At 32.1% G+C, this 22,494-nt stretch overlaps 1 protein-coding gene and 1 long non-coding RNA gene across 2 annotated transcripts in view; both read left to right on the forward strand.

The window, feature by feature from the left end:
- Positions 1 to 22,494, forward strand: part of LOC133195106 (uncharacterized) — a 121,707-nt gene that overhangs the window by 57,364 nt on the left and 41,849 nt on the right. The gene's annotated exons all lie outside the window — the stretch shown is intronic.
- LOC133194632 (uncharacterized) lies at positions 1,607 to 14,488 on the forward strand. Its single transcript, XR_009722143.1, has 3 exons — positions 1,607 to 1,687; positions 3,186 to 3,285; positions 14,302 to 14,488. It is a non-coding gene; the product is annotated as an uncharacterized LOC133194632 (long non-coding RNA).

Below are 22,494 nucleotides of genomic sequence, written 5' to 3' on the forward strand. Positions count from 1 at the left end.
CATTAGGGGCCAGAATTCTTACTCTTTGACGCTTTATATCTCTAGCAGGGTACAAAGCAATATTAAACAAAGATATTCTGAATAATGTTCTTAAGAATAGTTATGCAACCTTTCAATGTGTACAAACCGGCCCCATAAAGAACTTGAAAGGCTCACCCTTAAATATTCTCATTGCACATATTTCATAAAAGAAAAAAATCTTAATAGTTGTTGAATAAAATTTCCTCAAAGTTACAAGATTTTTCATTTGAAATCAAGAAAAAGAGCCTGATCCCTCAAATAAGGGGCTCAGAGGCGCCAAAAACATTAATCTATACTTCCTTACCAATCAATATTTTTTACTCAATTTCATTTTGTTATAAATTACTGAAGAAAAAAAATGATCCTCTTTCATTGATATATGTTTCCTTGTTTTCATCATAGGGTACGAATGTAGGGTATATACATGTATGTAGGGCCAAATACTAAATGTTTGAAGTTTTATATCTCGAAAGGGGGAATATTTTAATGAGCAATATTGATATAGGAGATTACGAATAATGTTCCGAACAATATATGCACCTTTCAATATTCCCTCAATGGTTCCAATAAATACTTTAAGGACTGACCCCTAAATATTTTTATATACCTAAAAACCCCCAGATATTTCTGAATAGTACATAGCAGAAGGGCTTTAACCTAGAACTCTTTAACGATCAACATTTGGGTTTAAATTACTAAAGCAACAAATGTTTCTTTAAACAATCTGCAACTATACATAATGATAATTTGATCATATGGTACGTAATAAGGAACCATAAAGAGGCAGCATGCTAAATCTGATATGCTTTATATCTCAAAAGGATTAAATATTTTGATACGCTTTACTGAGCAAAATATGTTTCGTTTCTTTGTTTGCTGTTTAACGTCCCTCTCGTGATTTTTTCACTTATATGGAGACGCCATCACTTGCCGGTGGAGGACTGCAAATTTATATCTATACTCGGCACTTAGGGCCATTAAGGAGTGAGGGATCTTATTTTCGTGCCTACATCTACTGCCAAACGGAACCTCAGTTAAGTACGATCTCATCCGAAGGACCGGTCTCCACGTCTCGCAGTGGTTCCGAACCCTTGACGTAAGGATAAGATCCTTACCCCGCGACTCTAGAGCAGACTCTCTAACCAATGCGCCACGCGTGCGACAAAATATGTTTCGAATAATATTCTAAACAATATGAAACCTTTCAATCTTTGCAAAAAGACACCGTTAAGGACTTATAGGGCTGGCCCTTAAATATTTCCTTTCTACTCGGAAAAGAGAAGTAATTTCTGAATAATTCCTAAACATAAAATGTTCAGAATCATTAGAACATTTATTTAATATCAATAAAAAAGGGCTGATTCCTTACGTAAGACGTCCGCTAGAGCTGAATGTCTTTAGTCTATGGTTCTTTAACGATTTCTGCTGTATGAACAGAAAGTGTTATAATCTTTTTATATGTTTTCATTAAAGAATATCTCAATATCAAAGTCAATTCATATCTTATCCCTTTCAAAAATCGGACGGAAGACCTAAATGTTACTCGCAAGGAGATTTCATCTAGCTATTATTATATTATTTTGTAGTTTTTGCAAACTCAATTTCTACTAGAGGAAAGTCCAACTATGTACTATTACCGGCCAGAGCGAGTTGGAATCATGCTCAGGTGAAAACAACATTCTCTCGTAATTTTATTTATCAATTTTTGATATGTATATTGACTGTAATATATATATATATATATATATATATATATATATATATATATATATATATATATATATATATATATATATATATATATATATATATATATATATATATATATATATATATATATATATATATATATGACGTATATGGTCCTTTTTCGAACATTTTAGTGTTGTAGTTCTATTTCAGTCTCAGTCTGATAACTTAACAACATATGCATATCAGATACCTACTTTTGTAGTACTTTTTTTTTTTTTTAAATTTTTGACGGTATTCATATGTCACGTGTAGACAGAATTTTCTTTTGAAAAAGCTGAATAAATTCTCCTTCAGTTGAAATAGACTTCGTCAAATTTTGTACATCCTCAAACGCCCAATGTGAGATGTATAATTTTGATTTTTTTTTTTTTTTGGGGGGGGGGTGATTTTTCTATTAATTTTGACTAATAGACTTGCCTTTATTACTTTAAAAAGATTTGAATGACATTCTTTCAAAACACTTCATCTTAAGAAGGTTGGATCCTGCCATCAAAAGTAATGAGAATTTTTTATCAAGTATATTTTTAAAATTTAGAGCATTTAGTTTGACCTTTCTGCACTGTAAATACGTCTTACAACACATAAATCAATTTTTAAAGTTTTTCCTTCGATATTTTTGTTCAAATAAATTATGGTGAACAAACAAAGTCTTATTTCATCTTAAATAGACACATTAAAATTTGTAACAACGAAGAAATTTTGATGATAGATTTCATGACAGTTCATGACAGTTTATTTAATAGATAATTTAGGACTAGTATAAAACAGTCCAATGCACAAAATAACTATGTGTGCAGCCTGCATGTAAAAAAAGGAATCCAAACTTAACATACTTTAAATACTTCGAAAGAGAAAAAAATGATCATTTTCTTCTAAAAAACCTTCCGCCACAAAATATAGTTCCTCACTTAATGCTTTTGGTGTGGAATTTAATCATGGGGTTTTAACTGAATGTAGTTAAATTGGCATTGTAGAATCCAAATTTATAGTAAGAATTAAAACATTATGGAGTATTTTTGAAATATAGGTTAAGATAAGAATCTGCTCAAAAGCTCAGGAGCGAACCTCGTTAAGAATGTTCCAAATAATTTTTTTTTCAGATGAAAAATGAAAAATAGGCATTAAAGAATGATGTGTGGAATTTCCTGGGTGTTTTTGTTTGATTTTGAAAGATTTGCCTAAATAGTTTCAGCATCATACGTATTTCTCACTTAACAGCATCAGTATGGAAAACTGTTAAATAAAATCTGAAAGTTATTCTGAAGATTTTTTAGCCATACATATCTAGGACAATTTTAAGTTCGTGGGGCGTACTAGAATGGATATGTTTTTGTAAAATTTGTTTTTGAGACAGGTCCATCGTATGCTATTTTGGATAAAGGTATCATCACTTAAAACTAATGTATTTTCAGGTGTTATGTTTTGATATTGGGGGCACTTTAGCAGAAATTGAAACTGAAGAGGAATACGTGTTCTTAAACTACACTCTGCGTGAAGTTGAAACACTTGAAGGTACTAATTTCATGCTGTAAATAGATATAATTTCCTATATTTTTAAGTTCGAGGCATTTTTTTTTGGGGGGGGGGGGGGCTCTAGAACACTAGCATTTCATTTTCATGTACATAAAATTTAAGAAATTGCACAGAAACTAGATACTTCTGAGATTGTGAACTTTTTCAAGATCCCGCTTTTTGTAAGGGTAATCACGATAAAAAAGGTATTGTGAAGAAATGCAGTGACCTGACAAATGACTTACAGTTTTACCCATGGACATTATTTCAGTGAAGTATGAACCAAAGGGCACTGGAAAAGCATGGAAACATTGCGGAAACTTAATGTTTAACTTTCATGTATGATTTTTGCAATCAAAAACTATACAAAAGTTACGGAAATTTTCTGTAGGGTTTCACTACGCTAAATCTATATGGTTTTTCTTCGTAATAGTTACATGTACATGATGGCAGCTCGATGATGCATACAAAAAATCGTTGAGTTATTGCACGCGAGGAGCCGTGACCCTCCGAGTTTGCAATAGCGAAACGATATTTTAAATGCATCATCGAGCTGTCAATCATGTAACTGATTTATTCGATGACCCTTGATTTGACCTTTTCCCATATTTGGTATTTTCTTTGCATCAACTAATAAAGACTCTGAAACAGAACCATGTGATAGATTTAACGCAAAGGGTTTTATGGTATTCAAGCAACGAACTTAAGAACAAGGTATAGTTTCAATATAAATCTTGCAATGTGTTTTCTTAAAAATGAAACTGATGTAAAAAATTAAAACTCATGGTTTCGGAATCATTGAAATTCAAGGCATAAAGATCATACAAATCATTTTTCTCACATGACCTTCTTAATTGAATTGTGACGTCATTGACATGTGCATTTTCCCTTATTTTCTCAAAAAGTTGCAGAAGACACCCATTTTCAATGGAATTTTCTTTCAGATAATATTGTCCACAGGCATCGCCCACAAAGATTTTGAAATATGTGATTTTTAAAAGAATTTCACACAACATATCCGAAAATTAAAGTGGGCGATGACGGTGGACACTTCATTCTTAAAGAAAATAAGCCTTGAAATGGGTCATTTTGAGGCTTCTTCTGTTTAAAATAGAAAAAAAGGATCAAATTAATAAAATCATATTTCCAGAATTGTACCCATTCATGCCATATTCTTTCCTGATTTATCATAGTCATATACCCAACTAATATTTAAGCCAGTTTCAAAACTTTTTGAAAACATTAAATTTTTAGGACTCAATAAAGCTTAAACCGTACATTGTTCTTCGGTAATTCTTATAGCACTTTAAATACTACATGACCATTTTTTTGCCGATAATCAATTCATTAGTTGCGCTGCATTTGACGAAGATGGAGGACGGAGTTCAGCTAAAGAACGAATATGAAAACGCTGTTTTTCAGCAATTCCAGACGTACATGTATGATGAGAATAATTTTCACCTGAGTCAAGCAGTTATGCAGTATAAACTGAGTCAATCGGACTTAAATTAGGACTTTGGGAATTTCGATTTACAAAGTTAGTGCTTGGAAGCATTTCCGGAATTGAAACAGGAAGACGCTCAACCGCTTTTTACGGAATTGACTGAAAATACAACATTCGGGAAACCTGTGTAGCAGTGAAATTAGTGCGCTTCAAAAACCAAGAAAATAAAAACACGCGCCGTAACACTTCCTGGGCAGTTAAAGTGTTCAACGACTGGAAATCTCAGCGAAACCAACAGCAACTTGGTGAGTTTAAAATCATTCCCGAAATCCTTACAAGTACATACCAAGAACTTGCATACACTTTTTCATGTTTTGTGACTGAAGCCAGGCGCGCAAATGGTTTCCCCTTCCCCTGAGGACTTTATATCAAATTTGTTCCGGTATTCTACGGTATATGCGATAGGAAGATGTTCATGATATGAACATTTTAGATGTCAAAGATGCACGTTTCCACGACTTCAGGAAAACTCTAGACTCGTGTATGAAAGAGCTAGCATCCCAAGGAATAGAAGGGTCAGTAAAGCAACTGGATCTGTTAACGCCGGAACAAGTGATTTTCCTGTGAGAAAAAAAAAAAAAAATACTGGGATCGTATACTTCAAAAAGTTACATTAACACTGTATTTTATTACAATTGTAAACGTTTTAGACTCCGTGGACTAGAGGAACACCGAAAATTAGAAATATGTCAATTAAAATGTGGCAATTCAGATGGCAAGTCATACATCGAATAATATGGGCACACATCAAAGAATTTGTCCAGTGGAATAAACCAGAGGAACCTTCTTGCCAAGACGATATGCCACTTCTGAGAATTCGGTACACCCGGCAGTTTGTTTGATGTTTATTCGTCCTACATTTCTCTGGTGGGGGGAAGGATCATTCCATAGACGGACCCGAACCACGTTTCAGAATCCAACCTATTGGGGTCAACAAGCTAGTTATCATTATCAAGACCACGTGTGCTGATGCAGGGTTTGTGACTTTTCAAATCACTTGGGGAAACGTACCTGCGTAACAACATTGTTTCAATCCGATAAGCTAAGATTTGGTTAAATTTTCTTAAAAAGGGGGTTTGATCGTATAAAAGTATACTAGTTATAACGTGATTGTCACGAATTAATAATACCAATATTTATTTGTTTCCTTGCAATGTACTAAGTTTTGAAGAGTCACAGATCACGGAGAGAACATGACACCTTAGTTCCGCATTTAGAGCATACAAAAGGCAATCGGAGCAACAATTCCTTGAAGTAAGTCGAGCACTGGAGCCGGCCATAAAATCTCTGAAACTGTGTGACGACGTGGAGAAGGAAAATGCTATTATTCCAAAACAGGAGGATGCCGGGGAGAAAATTTCTACTATTATTCCTAAACAGTCTGATGTGCGAATTCCTAAGGGTGATAAACTTCGAAAACTGCTCCGTGTCAATGAGTTTTTTGTAAAGAGTGATTTAATTCATTTGTACACTTTGATTAAGACTGTTTTCTGCTCCAGAAGAGCAAGGAAATTATTAATATTTTAGACATAACATTATCAGTCGTGTGATAATTGCTATGTTTTTTGTGTTTGTATTTTTCTTGTTTTGGTTAGTTAATTAAAAATTAGAATCGAATTTTATCTCATTCGTATAGCTCCCCCTACACCGTGGGTCTAACAATTGGATATCGCTAGCTTTTTATCACATGTGTGATATTTAATGTATCACCACACTTATGATGATATGGGATATATACCCTTTTTTAAGATCAAAGGAAAAAACTGTCTGTCATTTGATAACTAATGGACAATATGAAAATGAATTTTAGATACCGAGGTAACAATACTGATACAGGTATGTTTCAGGACTTTTCGAGAAGAGCATAAGAGAATATAGAATTGGAAAACAGTCACTGCATATTCTTTCCAAAAGCACTCTAAATACGAAGGAAAAGCAAGAATGGAGCAAAGGGAAAATATGCGCAGGACAGGGATTTAAAACATCTGATCCCATCTTTGGAATTTCCAGGGGTCCGTGTTTTATGCCCTCTTCACATATATTTATTGCTCATAGATTTTATAAGATCGATCACTGTGCGATATCCTCGTTTTTACATATGTTTTATCCCATGTTCAAGCTAATTCTATGTGCCATGTATCAAATTTCTCTGCATCTCAAAATGGAAAGTTGACATATTAGCGCAAGAATCTTGTCTTGAAAAATTATTCCTTTTTTCATTCAATGTTCTAACCTTGATTTAATCTTATACAACAAGGAATAGCAACTTGAAAGTTATCATCACTGTCTTACTTTCATTATTTCTTGGATTCGAATTATTGAAGTAACAAATAACTTACGATACTTAAAGAGATATACCGTAAAGAAATTTTTCTCATCTCCATCACACAAAAGTTACATTACTCTTTTTTGGATTAGGAAATGTAAAATGTGTAAATAAATGCTTGAAAATCTTCCAAGAAAATTTACATTTTACATTAGCAAAACTTTATAATATTTCTTAAATTCATCAAAAAATTATATTTTTTAAAATCTTCAAAAATTACATTGAACTGTGTATTCATAATTAGGATATTCTAATTGTGTAGAATTGTGTTCTAAGAAAATTTACAGTTACAAAACTTTTTAGTATTTTTAAAATTCTTCAAATATTTTATTGAAAGTAAAGTTAAACTTCTCAATTTTTCACAAAATTATGTGTCTTGGCCAAATATGCACTTGTTTTAGAAAATAAAATATTACTTCTTTTATGAGATAGGAACCTATTTAAGTAGGGATACATAGATTTTGTTGATTCAGTTGTGGCCCTTGTTTATTGGTGTACGGTTTTTTATCAGCTCCGACGACGAAATGTGAGTTTTAAGTTGAATTCAGCTGAGAATGTATGTGGTATAGGCTTGAAAACTATAAGAGAACTATAAGAACATTGAAGGGTGTGTTATGATTTGAAAATTCAGGGAGCAATGCTGAAATATGTGAGTTATTTGTGTTTGAATTTTATATGCTGGTGTTAGCGTTATGAACATTACTCACTCTAACCTGGATGTGTGGCATGGAGTCGTCCTAAGCCTGAATTTTCAGTTATAAGGCTTGTAAACCTATGTTACTGTATATTGCATAATTACATTTGATTCTATAAAGGTGTGTTTATATTAGTGGTATTGTGAAATTCTTGAAAATGGGTGAATCTAATAAAAGAACTCTTCAAGATATGTCAAAATCTTTTGCTGATGCGGCAGCTCGCACCCCTAAAAAATCTAAGGAAGGGTCGGTATCTGAAAACACTACCATACAGGAGCATCAAAAGCCATCTCCAATATGCGCTTCAACGCAAACATCCCCATCAACTCATGGCTATGAAAATTTAGAACCACACCTCCAGCAGTTCAACCCTGGTTTTCAGCCCCACTATGTTTTAAATGGTCCATTGACATTATCTCCAGAGGATATTCAAAAAATTGCCGAAGCTGTTAGAGAGGGTATCCGTGAATCATTTCGAGAGGAAATTTCCTCCATGATTGAAGAAAAAATTGCCCCACTTCGTGAGGAGATAGACCATCTACGAAATGATAACAACGACATGCGTCGACAGATTGGTGAGCTTGAACAGCACGGCAGACGTCCGCTCATCCGAGTATCAGGAATTCCTGAATCAGAAGGTGAAAACACCAGTCAAAAGCTCCTTGAGGCTACCTCAGCTGCCGGAATAGAACTGTCAAAAGATGATATTATAAACTCACACAGAGTTGGAAACCCCAGAAAACAACGACCAGGTCCACGCCAAATCATCGCTCGCCTGAAATCTGTGGATACGAAATTCCATGTGCTCAGAAACTCCAGCAAGTTTCATGATTGCGAAGAAACTAAGCGTATTTCGGTTAATGAGGATCTGACTAAATTCCGCGACAGACTACTCTATCTGTGCAGACAATTGTGTCGACAAAGTCTCCTCAAGAATGCAAGATCTTCTAATGGAAAAATAACTGTTAAAGACAATCGCGATAAGTACCATCATATCAGAGACGAATCAGACTTGGTCAAATTCGGACATGAAATTCAGGAGGCAGTGTAGGTGTTATTTTCACAAAATTCTCTGATGACTTTCTGACAAGTATTTCAGTAAGACCTATAAAACTAAATGTCAATCATAACAATAGCTTCAATATTTTTCTAAATTTAATTTTTTGTATGTTCCAGAGTAAATCAACTTTATCCACAACTTCTCAATTCCCTTTACCCTATGCATTTTTTGCATCTCTTGTTTATTCAATTATGTATATACATTTTTGTTGCATTGTATATCCATTCCGCTATTTGTTTTTGTGAAGATACCATTTTTGTAAATGTGTACCTTTACAATTTTCTCAAAAGACTTTCCACAACTTTAAACCTTTTCAACTCATTTACACTGGTTTTGTATTCATTAATTTACACCAGTGTACAGTATATTATTACCCATGTTATCCCTATGTACATATTCATATTCTATTTGTTTTTCCTGTTTATCTTGTGTTTGTGTTATACTTTGTATTATTTTTTTGTTGATACTTTGAACTATACATTATATCCAAAATCTCTAAGTCATGCAAACAAATATGTGTATTTAGTGGCTTTTGAATTTGTCATAACTTTAGCAGCTACCGATTGCAGCCTCCTTTATAAATTCTACTCATGTCACAAGGTAGATAATGGGTAACTCAATCGAACAATATCGTGCTGCAATTGGTCTTTTCTATTTATCTGGCAGAGGTACATCAAAAACATGTTTATGGTTGTTTTTTTCATGCGCATGTATATTGCAACTAATGAAAAATGTTTTTAGAATACTCACTCAGTGCTTGACATCCAGTACACTAAAATCTGTGTACATCAACTTTTATTTACAATTTTTCACATTTGTTCTATTGGCATGTGGTGACATTGAGGTCAATCCGGGCCCTGTTATTGAAAATGTCCTTGACATTCTACACCTTAATATCCGAAGTATTCGACACAAACTAGGTCATTTAAACTCTTTTGTTCACGACTTCGATCTTTTATGTTTTACAGAAACCCATCTTGACAATACCGTAAATAATGAAGACTTATATTTGGATGGATTTGGTTATATAATAAGAAAAGATAGGAACTGTTTCGGTGGAGGTGTCATGATTTATTTCTCTAACCAAATACGTGTTATTAGACGCCATGATTTTGAACCCTCTAACATTGAATGTATATGTATCGAAATTGATAACCATACCTCTAAAATCTTTTTATGCTGTGTATATCGTCCTCCGAACTCTGATAGTGGTTTTTGGACCAAACGTTCATGGTGTATTGACAAAATGAGTGAAAAATCGGATAAAATAGTTTTAGTCGGTGATATTAATGTTGATCTCCTTAATACTCCACAAACACATATCATCCATGAAATTATTTCAACACACAACCTTGTTAATAATATTATCGAACCGACAAGAATTACGCACACGTCGAGCACGCTCCTTGACCCAATTCTCACTTCTGTTGACATTCAAGTTCGCGAATCGGGTACATTAGTAATGGACTCTTCCATAAGTGACCACAGAGCTACATATATATCGCTTTCTTCAAACATAAATTATAATCGATCTTACAAAAGAAAAGTGTGGGCTTATAAAAGAGCTGACTTTGAAAAACTAAATTCTTTAATTGAAAACTGTGATTGGAATAAGAACATAAACGAGGCTCATACAGTAGATATAGCATCAGAAAACTTTACTTCTGAATATCTTTCGTGTGTTCGTGAATGTATACCTGAACAAACGGTAACCATACGTCCTCGCGACAAACCATGGTTTGACTCACTTCTAAGGAAAACAATGAGAACTAGGAACCGACTTCGTAAGAAAGCACACAAAACTAGAAAAGATTCTGATTTTGCCGCATACAGAACGGTTCGAAATTCGGTAAATAATATGAAAAAATATGCGATAACAAATTACTACGACAATATAGATACATTCTTAGAGGATTCAAGCAAAAATAATAACAAACTATATTGGAAGTTGATGAAAGACGCATTCAACGTGAAATTGTCCAACGAAATCCCACCAGTACAAATAAATAATGATAACGGTATAAAACATTTTGCTTATTCAGATATCGATAAGATTGAAGCGATAAATTCGTATTTTTCTTCCATTTCGACAATTGACGATTCAGATTAAACATTGCCAAACATGTACAATTTGTGTAGTGACACACTCTGTAATATTTTCATTGAGGAACAAGAAGTAATAGATATTATATCAATTCTTCCCGTGAACAAAGCCATAGGTCCTGACTGTATTAGTCACAAAATGTTAAAATCTACTCTTTATACAGTTGCTAAACCACTTACATTGTTGTTAAACAGGTCTTTATCAGAAAAAAACGTTTCCAGCTTTTTTGAAAATCGCTCATGTTATTCCCCTGTTTAAAAAAGATGATCCCTCTTTAGTTTCCAATTATAGACCTGTATCGTTACTATCTTGTGTTAGCAAAATTATGGAGAGAATTATTTTCAAACATATGTACAATTATTTTCATTGTAATAATTTGTTTTATCGATATCAGGCAGGATTTTGACCAGGTCATTCCACTGTGTATCAATTACTAGAAACATATCATAGTATTGTTCAAAATATTGATGAAGGTAAATCATGTTGTATGGTTTTCTGCGATCTTTCAAAAGCTTTTGACAGAGTATGGCACAAGGGGCTTCTTTTTAAATTACAAACTTACGGTATATCAGGTGATCTTCTTCAGTGGTTTTCTAGTTATTTGTATAAAAGGACACAAAAAGTAATGTATAAGGATCTGTTATCATCAAAACGAGATATTTTTGCAGGTGTACCCCAAGGTTCTGTTTTAGGTCCACTTCTATTTTTGATATATGTAAATGACGTTGCTGTAAATATGTTATCATTGTGTAAACTTTTTGCTGATGATAATTCGCTTCAAAAATCTTCATACAATATACTTGATATTGAATATAATTTAAATCACGATTTACATATTCTGGAACTTTGGTCAAATCAGTGGCTTCTAAAATTCAACCCTTCCAAAACAAAAGTTATTTTTTTCAACAAGAAAAATATTTCTGTTATGCCTAAATTATTTTTTAAAGGCGACAGACTGGAGTGTGTCCCAGTTCATCGTCACTTAGGTCTATTGTTGTCACAAAACCTTAGCTGGTCAGAATACATTGATAGCACTGTAAACAATGCTTATAAAAAACTTGGGCTTTTAAAAAAAACTTAAGTTTAAAATTGGTAGGACACACCTTTCAAAATTATATGTCACATTTATCAGACCCTCGCTCGAATACGCTTCTATTGTTTGGGATGGCTGCTCTAACCTTGATGCCGAAAAGCTTGAAAGAGTTCAACTATCTGCAGCTAGGATTGTTACAGGACTTCCAATTTTTGTGTCAAGAGAAATACTTTACTCTGAAACTGGCTGGGAAACGTTAAAATTTAGGCGCTATGTCGCAAAAATGACGACTATGTTCAAAATTCATAATGGTTGTGTACCTGAATACTTGAATGATATTGTTCCACACAAGCGTGAAAAAATATCAAAATATAATACCCTTAATAACGAACAATTCACTGCTCCAAGATGCAGATTAGAATTATACGAAAGGTCTTTTATGCCCGATGCTGTGAAACAGTGAAATTTATTAAAGATAGAAACAAGAGAAGCCATCTCACTCAATGCATTTCGTAAAAACTTAACTACAGAAGTAAAAAATCCCCCAATCTATTTTTCATTTGGCAAACGTTATACAAATATAATCCATACTAAACTTAGACATAATTGTATACTTAACTATGATTTACACAAACGAAATATTATTAATAGTCCTTTATGTTCATGTGGAAAGTGTGGAGATGTTTATCATTTCTTTTTTGCCAGTAGAAATTACCCAAAAGCTAGGAATAATCTTTTTAACCGCCTATTTTTACTTGACGAATTGGTCACTATTGACTCAAATTTGTTATTATGGGGTGATGTAAATTTGCCTTTACAAACCAATACAAATATTTTTGCTGCTGTGCATAAATTTATTGATGAAACCTGTAGATTTTAAATTTGTTATGTTATTGAACAGATATTTCACTTGTATCACTTTTTAAATTTATATTTCTGTGTACTATTTCAATTGCATGACATGTAGTTATATATTTAAGGAGAGGAACTAGTAAGTTGTAAGAACTTGTTTCCAATCCTTTTGATTTAGTCAATAAAATATGTTCAAACATACATAGATTTTCAAACACAATAGTGTCATTTACTCTTAACCTGAAATTGTTTATTAATTTATCTGTATGAGCATTGTCTGTATGTGTACTTAATTATTTGACAAACTGATTCTCTGTTTCGCATTTATTTTTATGATTTATGAACGAAAGTTATGTTATAATAAAAGAAAAAAATGAGCATGTATTTTTTTTAGTACATAATATTTCTTTTTATGTATCTCCCAAGAATTAAACATCGCTGGAGTCGCAGCATTTTTTTTTGTTCCAATCAGCCGATTTTAGGCACTATTAATTTCATTTCCAAAAACAAACTTACAAAAGTTCACCAATAATTTTAATCGCGGTCGAATCTTTCAATACAGAGAGAAATTAGTTACATTAGAGAATACAAAATAATTTATTGAAAGGAAATTACTTGAACGCTTGATTAAAGCATTTATTTTCGTTTCATTTGAGAAAAATGTCTAAAACATATGAGCGATGTATATTTGTAGTTTTATACTTTAATCATTAGTGATGTACCGATTAATCGATTAAATCGATTATCTAATCAAATTGGTCCCAGATTGTAGATAATCGATTAAAATTTTGACAATCGATTACTCAAAATATTAGTTAAAAGCAAATTAATGCTTTGATTTTTGATTCATTCTTTTTCGAAATTAACTAAATCCTAAATAATAATCTAATAAATGAACCCAATGATACAATATATTTCAAAAATGTATTCTTGAAATCACTCCACAATTTCTAACCAACTTATTCTTCATTCAAAAATGAACAAATATAATATTTGAAATTGATCGATTTTAATCGATTATAGTACATCTGATTATTCCGATAATCGATTATGAAAAAATTCCCGAATTCCAATCACTATTAATTATATATAATTCATATGTATTTGCTTTCCATTATTATTTTATTTAATTTGTTTTCAGAATAATCTAAGTATATAGAGAAATAATAAAGTATGTGTTAGAAATGTTTTGATTTTACAAAATATTATTTCTTCATACAGAGGATATGACTATCGGACTTCCTTGTATGACCCCTAAGTACTCCTAATTATGAGAAGCGTTTTCTGAAATGTTTTAGTATGTTTGATGTACACTTCAGTGCTCAAAGAGTGTACACAATAAAGAATAATAATAATAGTTGAAAAAAAAAAAAAAAAAAAAACAATTAAAGAAAAAATGGAGGACTTCTTTTATAGTTGTTCTTTTTCATTAATATTTCTAGATAACTTATGGATTGGAGGTACGGATAACGAAACAGAAGGTGTTTGGAAATGGGCTTCTAGAAGTACACCTATAAAGTTTACGTTTTGGAAGCCCGATGAACCGAACAATTTTCATGATAATGAACACTGTCTGGAACTAACACTAAAAAGTGGATGGTTATGGAATGATAACTATTGTGGAAAGAAGCTAAGATTCCTCTGTGAAATTTTACAGAGTAATTAAATCTTTGTTTAAAAAATTAAGTTTTTTGTTCAACCAGAAATATTTCTGTGAGTTAAGAGAAAACTTTATAATAATTTATTAACCTCTAATTTTTGGTCACCATAACAAAGGATCCTTGTTTGTTGGATATTCTTATTTATGTACTCTTTTCAGCTCAATCTCCCTCGTTGTCATTATAGAGGTAGTATAAATTGAATATATATTATTCTAACTAAAGTAGAAAATGTTTGCATTATTCATGCACCAGCATATGATCAGAATAAACGTGATACAACTACATTCAATTTGTCAAAAAATCACAGTTTATAATAAAAGCAAGAATAGGAAAAGAAACCTCCAATTATAAAACAGAGGAAATACACATGTATATTAACCAATTTACATTAAAATTACATGTAATATTTCATGGAATTTTTTTTCTTCAAATTTTGAATTTTCTGTCTGTATTTTGTGTTGCATGACATAAGCAGTTCTGAGTGGATTATTGAAATGAATACGGAATACATATACAACCTTCTATATTTATAATTGAATTATTAATGTTGCTTGTCATTTTATTTTAGTGTTAAACCCAGTTTTCCATCGGGAAAGAAATGTTATTGAAATGTTAAAAACGGCAGGTTGGCAGCTGCCAATAGAGTAGAGCTTTTGTCAAGATAATTTCAATATGGGGTTTTTATATCTTTTTTTTTTACTTTACAGATCAATTGTACATATATGAGACTAGCATGATACTTGGATTTAGTTTTTTGATGATTAATGGAAAAAAATTACAGCCGTTGAAATTATTATTATTATTCAAAATAATGCTTATAAGATGGAACATTTCTCCAGAAACCTAATACTACAGTTTTCAAGATGCAACACTTCCTATAAGCTTCTTAATGGTCCTTATTGATGGCTTAATTGTCGTCTTTAAGTCAACATTAAGCACCTTTAAGATATCTTTAAGTAATATACACCATCATTAAATAACCATTAAGCCATCTCAAAGTCCTTAATGGGTGCTTAAAGGTAGCTTAATGGGGGGGGGGGGGGAGGGGGTGGTAAAAAGACCATTGAAATAATGCACATTATTTATATATCATTGTGTTTTCTGTTTTATTTTAATTGCCTTGCCTGAATAAAAATGTTTTCTAGACTTTTCTGTTTGTAACGACTGTGTTCCAAATTCATTGATATTCACACATATTCAGAATTTCTATTTTGCTCCGACTTTGGTCTAAGCAATGTCTTTAAATCAATGGATTTTGAAATTGTTTACGAGTAAATAATGTTAACGAGTGTGATAGCCATGTGTTTGTTAAGGTGACCTCTAATTTTCCTGCATTTCACTCAAACATTATACATCGAAATCAGGCTGCTGTGTGGTCAAAAAAGATTATTTCACAGGAAACCAGGACTAACTTTCCATGTTCCATTAAACACAAAAGATCAGATATGACTGCCAAAGATGTCATTACTTCTCATTTTCCGTCTATACACACAAGATTAAACCTTAAATATTGGACTTCAATATTTCTAATTATAAATTTAGGTTTTACTACAGGTAGACACAGAATTAAATTTTCTATATATTCTTACAAAAAAAAAAAAAAAAAAAAAAAAAAAAAAAAAAAGCACAGCTTTGAGTAGGTGGTCTTCATTTAAAAGAAACTTTTGAGAGGTTTCCTTTTCAGATCTCGTGAAACAGGGCAAAACTATCGTAAGATTTGTCCTAAGATAGATCTTACGATCATCTTAAGATCTGACTTATGACAATCATAAGATTTTTCACTGTTGTTTCACAAAACTACCTTAAGTATAAGAAATCTTAAGACAAGTCTTAAGACAAATTCCATTCTTCAATATTACAGGGAATTTTTTAAAAATATGTTTGCACGAAGTTTAGTTTTGTTTCTTTAATTTTGTTTGAAATATTGAAATAATAGTGTGTCTCATATAGTCTCTTTTTCAGATATAACCTCGGAAAAAACATTTTATTGCATCAACTTTAATGTACTGTGTGTGTTTTGTTTTTGGGGGAAAGGGGGTCATAAAAACTAAATTTGAATTATTTTCATCACAAAAAAATATTGAATAAAATTTGCTTAAAATAATGTGTTTTTGCTCAGAAAATAGTAGTTGCTGACGAAATGTATGTAATACTACTTTAATTAAATCTACTAGTGTATCTGAACCTTTGCAAATAATGAAGGACTTTAGCAATGAATCCTTTCGAAGCACCAAATCGTGTTCAAAGTTCGTTCATAAAATTCGTTGAAGGTGTCTCTGAAACGCTTCAACTACTGCAACAAAATAACAATGCTAACAGACGAAGGAACAATAATCTATTTCCAGTCATAATTTTTCAGTTTCAAATGCTATGAAGAAAGCATGAAGAAAACATGTACATGCATGCAGCATCAAATGTTACAGCAGTAATTATATTGAATTTTCATACACATTCCGGTAGATTTATGAGGGATACCCCAAGAATTAAAACTATTTGATTTTCATCTAATTTTGTAAGACTGAAAGAAATGTTTACTTTCAAATTTCTAAAAAAAAAAAAAAAAAAACTACCACTGACAATGTAACCAGAAAATATATTAAAGTAAAACTTAAAAATGCAGGGTAGCTTCACAGAAGTTCGATTTTTTTTACTTTCATTGGCGGGTCTTATCCAATCAATAAAAATGCATATGTTTCGTATTTTTATTTCTTCAAAATATATTTACTTAACATATCAATAAACTACATGTATCTCGAATTACGTTAGCTATTTTATAAAAAAAATTCGTAAATTAGCAATGCTAGGTCATAGAAATTCTGATGTTCTTGAGGGGTATTGAATTCAAAATTAAATAATTTTGAATAAATTTATATATGATATCTGGATCTCACATACATGTACATATATACATGGCCTTGAGAAGCAATTTCGGGGTGGGGGTGTTCCAATTTCAGTTGGGAGGGGGCACAACCAAAGAAAAATATCTCGAAATGAATAAAGTGACACAATCATAAGGTAGGTACATTTTATGTTATCGTATATTTATTGGCAAATTATTTGGAGTGGGGTGGGATGGGGATGGGGGGTCATAGTCCAAAGGATTGTTCTATCTCTAAAACCCGTTTCTTAAATATCGCTCGGTTTTTAGCCAAAATATATACTGTCACCAGTTTCACTTTAGACTTAAGATAGGTATCTAGTTGTCTTAAAATTATGATAGATCTTAAGATTTTCATAAGATATAAGAGTTTTGTGAAACGTCTATGGTGCAATCTTAAGATAATTTTCGGTCTTAAGACAGATCTTAGTCATAAGATAGTTCTGTGAAACTGGCCTCAGTTTTTTATAAAGATTTTTGTACTAAAACCACATAACTATCCAGCAAGACACGCGAGTTTGTCTCGGTCGAATTCGAGCAGGTGCTTGAAAATCAAGTGCAGGACTTGATCAACCCCCCCCCCCCCCCCACCTCCTGTACAGTATATACAAAAAATCATCCTAAATACTAATTAAACTGGTTAATACAGGACGTTTACATATCGCTTTTCATCCCAAAAGAAAATTCAGCTCTAGTCTCCAGCAAAACTGCCCAAATCGGGAAGGGAGATTCAGGAATTATTTTGCGTCAGCCATGTTTTGACGTAAACCTCAACAGAAATGCCGTTATGACACCGGCGATTAAAATTAAAATTCTTGCTTGCCAGTATTACACTATTTTCCTGATCTGTAATGAACTTTTGATGTAATAAGCAAATTTCTTGTAAATCTATATCAAATTAGGCGACACTCTGTGACTGGGGTGTTCGTGGTCAACACGGATATCTAAAAAATATGGCAAAATTTGAACTGTATGTAGTTATCTTGCACCTTGAACTTTTGTTATTCTCTCGTCTTATATTTAAAAGAAATGCATTCTTATTCACATAAAGAATAAATAAATTGTGTAAAATACGTTGTTTTTTTCATAGCACGACCAAAGAAGTGGCTTTTGTCATAAGGGAAAGGGGGGGGGGGGTAAAGAGGACGTTGAAATATTACATATTATTTAAATTTCAATGGTGTTTTCTGCTTTATTAGATTTGTTTTGCCTCAGGGGAAATGATTTCTAGACTTCTTTATTGTTACGACTGTGTTCCAAATTCACCGATATTCACAGATATTTAGAATTATTTTTTTTTCTCCGGCTTTGGTCTACTAGTAATATCTTTAAATTAAGGGATTCTGAAATTGATTACGAGTAAATAATGAAAAAAGAGTATGATAGCCATGTGTTTAATTTTTTAAGGTGCCCTCTAATTTTCATGCATTTCACTCGACACGATACATCGAAATCAGGCCGCTGTGTGGTCCAAAAAATATTTTTAGAGGAAAACTGGACTAATCTTCCATGCCCTATTAAACACAAACGAACAGATATGAAGGCCAAAAATGCCATTATTTCTCGTGTTCCATTTTTTACACACGAGATTAAAACTCAATATTTCTAATTATAAATTAAGGTTTTACTACAGGCAGACCTACAATATTAAATTGCTACATATTCTTACTAAAAAAGCACAACTTTGAGTGAGTAGGTGTTTTAAATCAAAACAAATTTTGAGATGTTTCCTTTCAAGATTTTGTAAAACAATTCCTTAAAAAAGATTTTTTACAAAAAAACACGTAGCAATCCAGCAAGACACGGCAAGTTTTTCTCGGTTGAAGTGGAGCAGATGATTGAAAATCAAGTGCAGGACTTAATCACTACACCCCCCCCCCCCGTCATGTACAGTATAAACGTGCTGATAAACTTAGAAACGTGCTGACATTCTAAGTCGGTGCTGATAGACTTAGACAATTACTGACCCGTTTTACTGTCCCTGCATGCTGACAAAACTTAGACAAGTGCTCATATTTACTGATAGGTATTGTCCCTACTGTCCTTGCGCTCGAGGAGACTGCAATGGTGTGGAAATGTGTGTGTACTATATTTCAATGTAGAAACAGTCTTATTTTATTTTTTGAAATAAAATGTTTCATTCCTAGGTATTATATGAAAGTACTTAAAAAATTTTAAAATTTTTTTACGTATATTATGAATATCGCGTGAATTCCTCACTATCTGAGAGCAGTTTTTCTCAAAAGTCTTATGTTATTGAAGAAGAAATGCTTACCTTTATTGTTAGTAAATTACTTTTTGTGAAGAAAAGAATTTATTACTTTATTTTCAAATGTATTGCAGTTTTAATGTATTTATTCATAACTGTTGAAACCATTCTGATCAGCGGAAAATCAGCAGCAGAACCAGATTCAGGGATATGATCGAAGATGCATTAATGCTGGTCAGTTCGTTGCTTTTGGAATGTTCATGAAATCTGATGACGAAAAAAGAAGGACTTCGAAAAATGGTACAAGGAGTTTATTAATGCCAAAACAGAGAAAAACAAAACTTAAAAAAAAGATATAAGGAAACCAAAAATAAAATAATAATAATAACAATGTGAAATAAATATAAAAAAAGAAAAAAAAAGGAAAGAAAAAAGGTTGAATATTTAGTTTACAAGTTAAAGTGATCATGGAAGACTCGATTAGGAAAAAAAAAATCACGGATAAGTGCAAGACTTAGTGCCTTTACAGACATTGATGAAGCATATCGTTTTCCAAATGAGAAATCGTCAAAATCTTTATCTTAAAATGATACCTATAAGCCAATCGATATGTAATATTTACTTTATTCAGGTGTTACTTTTAGCATTTAAATAAATTACATGAATGATATACGAATGCCATTTTTAATCCATGAAAAATGTGTTTACTGCTTGAACAGATATGTGTAATTATTTTTCTTTCTATAATGAGCAGAAGATCTAGAGTGACTTATCTGCCAAAATTTTCTTACTGCTTATTTTTATATATTCTTAAATTTGCTGAAAATGATTTGTTATTTTTACATTTTGATTGAGTGTTAGGATCTAATAAACCCGTGAATAACTTTTAATATGCTTATTATATAATTTCTAGCTGTTGATAAATAAATCGTGTAACTTGAAGATTAAAATTTCCTACAGTTGTGTTTTATCCGAGGATAACGGTGGTTAAAACACCTGTAAGAAAATTAAGTTATCCCGGCTTTTGGGTTTATAAAAGAACTTAATACGAATTAACAAAGAGAGAAAAGTTCATATAGCTCGATTACAAATTAGTAAATACAAAATTTATTCTAGATCTCAATCATAATTTTTGTATACTTCAGATCATTATCCGTAACTTGATACAATCTCACAATAATTGCAATTATTCCTCCTTTAAATAGCATGCACATAACCCTAACAATAAATACTTAACTATAGTTATTCAGAGTGTCAGGGTGATCACTATAGTAAATCAAAGTTTTCAAAGTGACCACAATAATAAACCAAAGTGTCAAAGTTATCACTATAGTTAACTATAGTTTTCATAGTGTCAAAGTTATCACTATAGCTAACTATAGTAAACTTTAGTTAACTATAGTATTTTTTGTTAGGGAACAGTTAGAGAAAAACTTCTGTAAGCATACTTCCTTTCCACTGTTTGAAATTCCGCCGAATCACAATTTCTCTTCAATCAGCGAGTAGAAAATTATGCAAGTTTCTTAGATTGCCACTATATACGCTAAATATACCATAAGAGCCCTCTATACACTGCACATAAAAAGTTCTGATTTTGTGGTATTCTTGTGAAGATAGAATAATCTACCCTTTGATCTAGAAAAAAAATAAATTAAAATATACAGGTTGTTACTTAATTTGTGATAAAATCAAGCATTCATAACATTTCAAAAGGTTAAGATGGATAGATTGAATACTTCATTTGCAGATATTTTGCCAATTTAAGTAATAAGAAGCCTTATATGTGCCTAATGATGGCTTATAGACAATCCTAAGGTCACTTTTAAGCCACCATTAAGTCAAACGTTTAGGCAATTAATATCAAAATTCCTTTTAGCTACCTTTAAACCAGGCATGAGGCAATCGTTATCAAGTAATCGTTATCAATTGTAAGTATTATTTACATCTTATACTTATCTTATACATCTTATACGTGAAAAGAAGAAAACACTTGCTGTGGCGTTCAACTCGACATTTAGATATATCGACGACGTATTGTCAATTAATAATGGCTATTTTAATTCTTATGTCGATACGATATCCTGGTGAACTTGAGATAAAAGATACCACAGAGTCTGACACATCTGTTTCATATTTGGATGTTTTGCTTGAGAAAGACGTTAATGGTAATCTAAAAACCAAGCTTTATGATAAACGTGATGACTTTAATTTTTCAATCGTCAACTTCCCTTATTTATGCAGCAATATACCTTCATCACCTGCATACGGGGTATATATCTCTCAGTTGATTCGATACGCAAGAGCGTGCTCTACGTATGTACAATTTCTAAAACGAGGTAAATTATTGACAAATAAGTTGATGAAACAAGAATATCAGCTGTCTCGTTTAAAGTCATCATTTCGAAAGTTCTATGGTCGATACAATGACCTTGTCAGCAAATACAATTTATCATTGAGTCAAATGCTGACTGACGTTTTTCATACTAATTGTTAGGCCATTATTTACACACTGAATTGTCGACGGATTTTTCCGTTATTTCCCGATCATGACAAGGAGCACACGGCGGGTGTGACCGGTCGGCAAGGGATGCTCACTCCTCCATGGCACCTGATCCCACCTCTGATGTTTGGAGGTCCGTGTTTGCTCTGCTCCTATTTTGTATTGTATAATGGACTTTTGAGCTTGAATACTGTTCGTTATCTCCAGATATTTCATTACATGTATTTTCAAATAATCAACAGTAATTTGTAATCGAAGATATTTTCGATTACTTGTACGGAACACAGATAAAAAAAAAATCAGTGTAATTATAACTACTTCTAAGATTACTTTCGATTACTTATACATAAATGATTGTTATTTTGGAGAATTATATCCAGTTATAGT

Source organism: Saccostrea echinata, unplaced genomic scaffold (assembly GCF_033153115.1).
Source record: "Saccostrea echinata isolate AGI-Se365-2 ecotype Australia unplaced genomic scaffold, CSIRO_AGI_Sech_v1 ptg000029l, whole genome shotgun sequence".
Classification (NCBI taxonomy): Eukaryota; Metazoa; Mollusca; class Bivalvia; order Ostreida; family Ostreidae; genus Saccostrea; species Saccostrea echinata.